This window comes from Equus przewalskii, chromosome 19 (assembly GCF_037783145.1).
Source record: "Equus przewalskii isolate Varuska chromosome 19, EquPr2, whole genome shotgun sequence".
In the NCBI taxonomy this organism is placed as follows: domain Eukaryota; kingdom Metazoa; phylum Chordata; class Mammalia; order Perissodactyla; family Equidae; genus Equus; species Equus przewalskii.
In genome coordinates this window covers 29,233,559-29,242,457 of record NC_091849.1, presented here as the reverse complement: position 1 = coordinate 29,242,457, position 8,899 = coordinate 29,233,559, and the positions used below count along the sequence as shown (strand labels likewise).

Genomic DNA, 8,899 nt, shown 5'->3' with positions numbered 1-8,899 from the left:
TACTCAAAGTGCTGAAAGAAAAAAATGTCAACCAACAATATTCTATCTAGAAAAACTGTCCTTCAAAAGTTATAGAGAGGTATACACTCTCCCAGATAAACGAAAGCTGAGGGAAATCATCACCACTTGACCTGCTGTATGGGAAATGCTAAAGGAAGTTCTTCAAGTTGAAATAAAAGGATGCTAAATAGAAACCCAGAAGCGTATATAAGGATAAAACATTGATTGGGACTGGTCCAGTGGCACAGTGGTTAAATTCACTTCAGTGGTCCACAGTTCACAGGTTCTGAGGCGGCATCCCATGTAGCATAACCAGAAGGGCCTACAACTACAATATACAACTATGTCCTTGGGAACTTTGGGGAGAAGAAGAAGAAGAAAAAAGAAGATTGACAACGGATGTTAGCTCAGGTGCCAATCAGGACAAAAGTAAGTATAGGCAAATACAGAATATTCTGACACTAAAATGGTGGTGTGTGTGCCTCTATTTAATTTTATCATAAAAGTTTAAAGACAAACTATTAAGAATAACAACAACTTCAAAGATTTGTTAATGATCCACACAGAAAAAAATGGAAATTCTAACATCATAAGATAAAATGTGTGAATGTGTGTATTAGATTTAAAGTAGAACTGCAGAAAGTTTTTGGAGGCAAGAGAAGTCATTATCAGCTTAAAACAGACTGTTATAGCCATAAGGTGTTCTACATAAACCTCACGATAACAACGAAGAAAATATATATAGAATATGCATAAAAGCCAAAGATAAAAAAATTCAAAGCATATCAGTACAAAAAAATCAATGAAATAGAAAGACAGTACAAGAGGAAAAAAGGTGCAAACGAAATACAAGGCAGACAGAAACAATTAACCAAAAGGCAACAGTGAGTTCTTAGCAATCAATAATTACTTTAAACTTAAATGAAGTAAACTCCTCAAACAAATTGTATAGAGTGGCTGCAAAGATACAAAAAAACCAGACCCAACTACACGATACCTATGGAAGACTCACTATAGATTTAAAAACATACACAGGCTGAAAGTGCAGGATGGGAGAAAATATTCTGTGCAAATAATTACCAAAAAAGAGTAGATGTGGCTATACTTATATCAGACAAAGTAACCAAGTCATGAATTGTCATAACAGATAAAGAAGGACATTATATAGTGATAAAAGGGCAATTTATCAGGAAGATATAACAATTACAAATATATGTGCACCCGACATCAGAGCACATAAATCTATAGACAAACATTGACAGAATTTAAAACAGAAATAGTAGCAATAGAATAAAAGTAGGAGACTTATCATACTTCTCTTTCAGCAATGGATAGAACATACAGACTGAAAATTAATTAGAAATCAGTGGACGTGAACAATACTATAGCTAAATGGATCTAACAGACATGTACAAAACATTCCACCCACCAGCAGCAGAATATACATTCTTCCCAATTGCCTATGGAATATTCTCTAGGATAGATCATATGTTAGTTCACAAAACAAGTTCTAAAAATTTTTAGATTGAAATCATATCAAATATTTCTGACCACAATGGAATAAAATTTGATCAATAAAAGAAGAAAAAAGGGAAAATCACTACATATGGAAATTAACCAACACACTTCTGAACAACCAATGGATCAAAGAAGAAATCAAAAGTATAATAAAAAAGTATCTTGAGACAAATGAAAATGATAACAACACACCAAAACATATGGAATACAAAAAAGCAGGTCTAAGAGGACAGTTTACAGCAATAAATGCCTACATTAAGAAAAAATATAATCACCAATAAAAATATAATCTTATACTTTATGGAACAAGAAAAAGAAAAAGAAGTTAAGCCTAAAGTTAGCAAAAGGAAGGAAATAATAAATATTAGAGCAGAAATATAGAAAATGTAGAAGAGAAAGACTATAGAAAAGATCAACAAAACTATGAGTCGGTTTTTTGAAAAGATAAACAAAATAGAAAAATCTTTAGCTACACTGACCAAGTAAAAATAGAGAGGATTCAAATAAAAAGTATTTAAGTTAAAGAGGAGACTTACAATTGATGTCACAGAAATAAAAACTATTATGAGAGACTACCATGAATAATTATACTCCAACAAATTAGATAACCTAGAAGAAATAGGTACATTCCTAGAAACATACAACCTACCAAGACTGAATTGTAAAGAATTGAAAATCCAAACTGATCAACAATGAGTAAGGAGATTGAAGCAGTAATCAAAATCCTCCCAACAACAACAACAAGAAAACCCAGAACCAGACAGTTTCACTGGTGTATTGTACCAAATATTTAAAGAAGAATTAGTGCCAATCTTTCTCAAACTCTTCCAAAAAGTTGAAGAAGAGTGAACAGTTCCAAACTCATTTTATGAGGCTAGAATTACCCTCATACCAAAATCAGATTAGGACACCACAAGAAAAGAAAATTACGGGCCAACATCCCTGATGTACATATATGCAAAAATCCTCAGCAAGATACGATCAACTGAATTCAACAGAATGTTAAAAGGACCAGAACTATGATCAAATTGGATTTATCCCTGGATAAGGATAGATGGCAAGGATTGTTCAACATAAGCAAATCAATAAACATGGTAGATCACTTTAACAGAATGAGGGATAAAAATCCCACAATCATCTCAATCATCTCAATAGATGCAGAAAGAGCATTTGGCAAAATTTAACACCATTTCATGATTAAAACTCTCAAAAATTAGGTATAGAAGGAATATACCTTGACTTAATAAAGGCCATTTATGACAAGCCCACAGCTAACATCATACTCAATGGTGAAACATAAAAGCTTTTTCTCTAAGATCAGGAACAAGATAAGGGAGTCCAAACTCACCACTTCTATTCAACGTAGTACTGGAGGTCCTAGATAGTGCAATGAGGCAATAAAAAGAAAAGACATCCAAATCAGAAAAAAAGAAGTTAAGTTTCCCCATTTATAGATGACATAATTTTATGAAAACCCCAAAGACTCATCTAGAAAACTGTTAAAACTAATAAACAAATGGATTAAGGTTGCAAGATACAATATCAACATATAAAAATCAGTTGCATTTATATACTCTAACAACAAACTACCCAAAAGATAAAGTAAGAAAACTATCCCCTTCTGTATAGCAAAAGAGACAGTCAACAAAGTGAAAAGACAACCTAAGGAATGGGAGAAAATATTTGCAAACCCTATTATCTGATAAAAGGTTAATACTTAAAATATATAAAGAGTTCATACAACTCAGTAGAAAAAAATAATCTGATTAAAAATAGGCAGAGGAACAGAACAGATGATTTTCCAAAGAAGGCATACAAATGGCCAATGAGTGCATGAAACAGTGCTCAACATCAGCAACAATCAAGGAAATGCAAATCAAAACCACCTGAGACATAATCTCACATATGTTAGAATATCTATTATCAAAAAGTCAAGATATAACAAATGCTAGCAATGATGAGGAGAAAAGGGAAGATTTGTGCACTCTTGGTGAGAATAGAAAATGCTTCAGCCACTATGGAAAACAGCATGGAAATTCGTCAAAAAATTAAATAGGGAACTACCGTATGATCCAGCAATCTCACTTCTGGGTATTTACCTGAGGAAAGCGAAATAACTATCTTGAAGAGTTATCTACACCCTCATGTTTATTGCATTGTTCACAATAGCCAAGACATGGAAACAAACTAAATGTCCATCGATGGGTGAGTGGACAAAGAAAATATGATGCACACATGCACACACATATAATGGAAGATTGTTCAGCCATAAAAAAAGAAATACTGCCATTTCTGACAACATGGATGGGCCTTGAGAACATTATGCTAACTGGAATGTCTGACAAGACAGACAAATACTGCATGATCTCAGTTATATGGTGGAATCTAAAAAAGCCCAAACTCATAGAATCAGAGAGTAGATTGGTAGTTTCTGGGGGGTGGGGTAAAAGAGATATTAGTCAAAGGATACATACTTCCAATTATAAGGGGAAGAAGTTCTGAAGATCTAAGGTACAGCATGATCAATATATTTAACTATATTGTATTGCTTACTTGAAACTTGCTATGAGAGTAGATTTTAAGTGTTCTCACCATAGCAACAACAAATGCCAGTTATGTAAGGTGAAGGAATATTTACAAAACTTATTGTGGTAAACATTCTGCAAAATGTACGTGTATCAAATCCTTACCATCTACACCTTCCACAATGTTATATGTCAATTATATCTTAATAAAGCTAGGAAAAAATGAACAACAGTTCATCCCTCAAATCACATTCAATTTCTAAAAGAAAATAAAAATAAAAAATGTGTAATGTATTTTACATACTATTATATATTAATATCCTTTTATAATAATAATTCTTCATGAAGAATTCAGTTTTAACTTTAGGAATTTTGAGGAAAGGCAGATGTCCATAGCAGTAAAATTGAGAGAGGTGTCCCTTCAATGAACCAGAGACTACATCTTTAGCACAATGGCCTGAGTCTCACTTGCTCTTTTCTGAATACAGTGACCAGAGATGCAAAGCAGTGACAAGAACTGGTATTGACTTTCTGGATGAACTTTTTAGAGAGAAGATTACTCTGTGAAAGATGCAGAAATGATAAAAGCCAGCAAGTATTTTAGCTAATGGATAGATTTACTGTGGCGTTGTTTGTTAAGTAGATCATAGTGATTATTTTCTTCATTGTCCAATTAAGCAAGAAAAAAATGTGCCTTAACAGATAGAAGCAGATAAAATATTTTCATAATCCTCTTTTGGAAGAATATATTGAAAAGAAGAAACCAATCGAGGAACAAACAGGTCTAAATACAACATGTATTTGGTAGCTAGTAGATACCTTGGCATCAGCTGTAAAGGTCAGAATTGTGGATTTCTTCATTATTTTTCATGAATATTCTCTCTTGCCCACCAAACTGTGAAAAGCTGAGAGCATAGAAAATAAGTGATGGGAAATAAAAGGAAAACAATCTCATTAACAGTAATATCAAAGAGAGTAAATACTTAGGAATAAATTTAACCAGGGAGGAGAAAAATCTGTACACTGAAAACTATAAGATATTGATCAAAGAAATTGAAGAAGTTTCAAATAAATGGAAAGATGCCTCATTTTCTTGGTTTGGAATAATTATCATTGTTAATATGTCCATATTACCTAAAGCAATCTACAGATTCAATGCAATCCCGATAAAAATTCCAAAGGAATTTTTTGCATTTTTTACAAAAACAATCTTAAAATTTGTATGAAACCACAAAGGCCTCCAAATAACCAAAGCAATCTTGAGCAAGAAGAGTGAAGCAGGAAGCATCAGACTCCTTGATTTCAAGTTATATTACAAAGCTGTAGTCAAATTTGTATGGTGCTACCATAAAAGCAGACACATACAACAGTGGAAGAAAATAGAGAACCCAGAAATAAACCCACTCATATACTGTCAAGTAATCTTTGACAAGGACACCAAGAATACACAATGGGGAAAGAATAGTCTCCTCAATAAATAGTGCCGAGAAAATTTGATGTTAACATGTAAAAGAATGAACTGAGGACTCATATCTTATAGCAAACAAAAAAATTAAATCAAAATGAATTAAAGACTTAAAGGTAAGACATTAAACTGTAAAACTCCTAGAAGAAAACATAAGGAAAAAGCTCCTTGGCATTGGTTTTGGCAGCGATTTTTGGATATGGCAGAAAAAGCACGAGCAACAAAAGCAAAAATACAGAAGTGGGACTACATCAAGAGAAAAATCTTCTGCACAACAAAGGAAACAATCGACAAGTTAAATGACAACTTATGGAATAGAGAAAATATTTGCAAACCCTATATCTGATAAGAGGTTAATATCTGAAATATATAAGAAACTCCCACAACTCAATAGGAAAATAACAACTTATATAAAAAATGGGTAAAAGAACTGAATAGACATTTCTCTAAAGAAGACGTGCAAATGGCCAGCAGGTATATAAAAACATGCTCACCATAGGTTATCATAGAGAAATAGAAATCAAAACCACAGCGAGATATCACCTCACACCTGTGAAGATGAACAAAGCACTCTACGATTAATGTATTTTACATTTATGATCAGAAAAGAATATGCAAACATACATAAAAGGGAATGGAAAGTAAATGCGGATCCTGGCCAGTTTCTATAAAAGAAAAGTGGAAAACTTTTATTTAGAAATGATGCTGTCTTCTACCTGTAGATTTAACTTAAAAAAATTCTCCATCCCAAAACACTCTGCAGCCTGAAAATTTGTCTACAGGGACTTGAAGTAGCTTGGTGATTCAGGAAATGGAGGAGAGCTATCAACAATAGATGAACTTGGTATTTACAAACAAAAAGATGAGAATAATTGAGGTACTTATGCAAAAATGGGATCGAGTCAACCAAATTCATCATTAAGTTTTGACTATTTTCCTTTGCCACCAATGGTTTGTATTAGTATAGTTGGGAAGTATAAATATTTTGATGTAGATGAGTGATGAGCAACAGTGACTCAGAGTATTTGATCTGAGTCAGGCCCATGTTCTTGAAGAACAGAGAGATGTTTTGAAGTCTTGAGGTATACAGTCAAGAACTAGGGAAAGATATGCAAAAAGCAAACATTTATTGACTACGTTATCATTGTTCTGAGTACAAGTCCGCTGTTGGTGACCATATCAGGTAAAGAGAGAGAAGTTTGGCTTTAAAATTACACAGTGTGTGCAAAATACTATGACGACGTTGCATAATGCAGGAAAACATAAGATACCTATGTGTTCTATTCTCTATGTTACCTGTGATAGAAATTTCTATTGATCTCTGCACTGTGTTTTGATTTTTTCTGAGCCCAAGTACAACCTTACATTATTTTATAAACTTTATTTTGGGTAGCCACTACATTTTTATCATAATTGGCATTCAGGATGAGACTTATTTTCCATCCTAGGTAACAGGAATTTTATAGGCTGAGGAAGGATGTTTGAAGCTAAAATGAGACAAAGTACTTGAAAGTTTTATTCACCAAATTTGGGACAGAAAAGATGTCTGTTTTCCTTTTCTGAAGTGTTCTTTCCACTGGGGAGTGGTTTCAATAACCAATTCCATTGATACCATTCTCATCTCCAAATCTTAGAGCTGTGGATTATATGAATCTGCTCCAAGACATGCTGGCTAATATAAACTATCATTTATTTTATGAATTTTATCAAAGTACATAGCATCATATTCTGGTACCACCTTGTTTTTTACATTTCCTATTCCACTTTCCTTATCTTAAAATATAAACTATATTAAAACTATAAAAAGCAGTCTCCAAGAGTGAAAAGAGGACAAGGAGGTATTTCAAGGAGAGACTGAAATAACCCCACAACTCTTAGACAAATTATCTGATGGATATTCACCAACCATCTCCAAAATACAACGGGGTATGAGGCAAGGGGCCTGCCATTCCCCATCTGCATAAATAGCCCTTATGCTGCATGTGGACTTTTAATATTTACTTTTTCCATAAATATGCTACTAATGTTCTGAAAGAGATGTGTCTCATAGGAAATTTTTAAATGTGTGTTTTTTTTAATTTGGTGATTCCTGTACACCACCAAGATTTGTCATGCATTCTAAATGTCCTAGTGTTTATCCTGATATAGAAAATGGTTATTTCATCAGTAAGGCTATATTGTCTTGTTTTGTAGATTACTGCTGTTGTAGCACATGAATACTGCAATTTTTACTGCTGCTTTCTCAATTCCCAAGAGGAAACATCATGGAAAGAGAAAACCAAACTCTGTCGGAATTCATCACCTTAGGATTCTCCAACCTAAATGATTTGCAATTTTTACTCTTAATATTCCTTATGATCTATCTTTGTACCCTGGGAGGAAATATCTTCATTATTTTGGCAACGTTGGCTGATACCCGACTACATACACCTATGTACATTTTTCTGAGGAATTTGGCCTTTCTTGATATCTGTTATACCACCATCAATGTCCCCCAAATGATGGTGCATTTCCTATCAGAGAAGAAAATCATTTCCTATGGGAGTTGTGTAACTTGACTTTTGGCATTCCTTTTCTTTGTGGGTGTAGAGGGTCTTTTGATGGCAGCAATGGCATGTGATCACTACATTGCAATCTGTGAACCCTTAAGATATTTAATTATTATGAACAAGACCCTGTATAGCCAGTTAGAAGCCTCATGCTAGGTTAGTGGTTTCCTCAACTTAGTGGTGCACACACTACTGACATTCTGTGGCAACAACCAGATTAATTATTTCTTCTGTGACATCCCCCCATTACTGATCTTGTCTCATGGGGACACTTCTGTCAATGAGTTGGTGTTACTCTTCATTGGGGTCTTCACTGGATGGGCGCCTTTCGTAGGTATCATCCTTTCCTACCTTTATATCATCTCTACTATCTTGAGCATTCGCTCTTCTGAAGGGAGGCAAAAGGCCTTTTCTACATGTGCCTCCCACCTGGTCATTGTTCTTCTCAGTTATGGCAGCTCCATTTTCACATATGTACGACTCATCTCTTCTTACTCATCGGCAAAAGATCAGCTGATCTCAGTACTGTACAGTGTTGTCACTCCCATGCTAAACCCAACAATTCACACTTTGAGGAATAAGGATATTAGAAAGGCCTAAGAGCTGTGGGAGAAAAAAGTAACAGCCTTCAAATTTCATTTCCCTTGAAATGTAGTGTTTATTTTTCTAGGATGATAAATAATGTTAGAAAGCTATCTGTCTTACTGATGCAATCTGGTTACTTCTTGCTAACATTCTTAATAAAACTCTATGAATTTAAACTTAAAATCAATGATATAACAAATGGAGCAAAATGTTATAAATAGATGAATCTAGGTAAAGGATTAGTGGATGTGTTTTAT

General features: G+C 33.8%; 1 pseudogene; it reads left to right on the top strand.

Moving 5' to 3' along the window:
* Positions 1-7,772: 7,772 nt before the first annotated feature.
* Positions 7,773-8,657, top strand: LOC103563880 (olfactory receptor 5V1-like; annotated as a pseudogene).
* Positions 8,658-8,899: the final 242 nt, after the last annotated feature.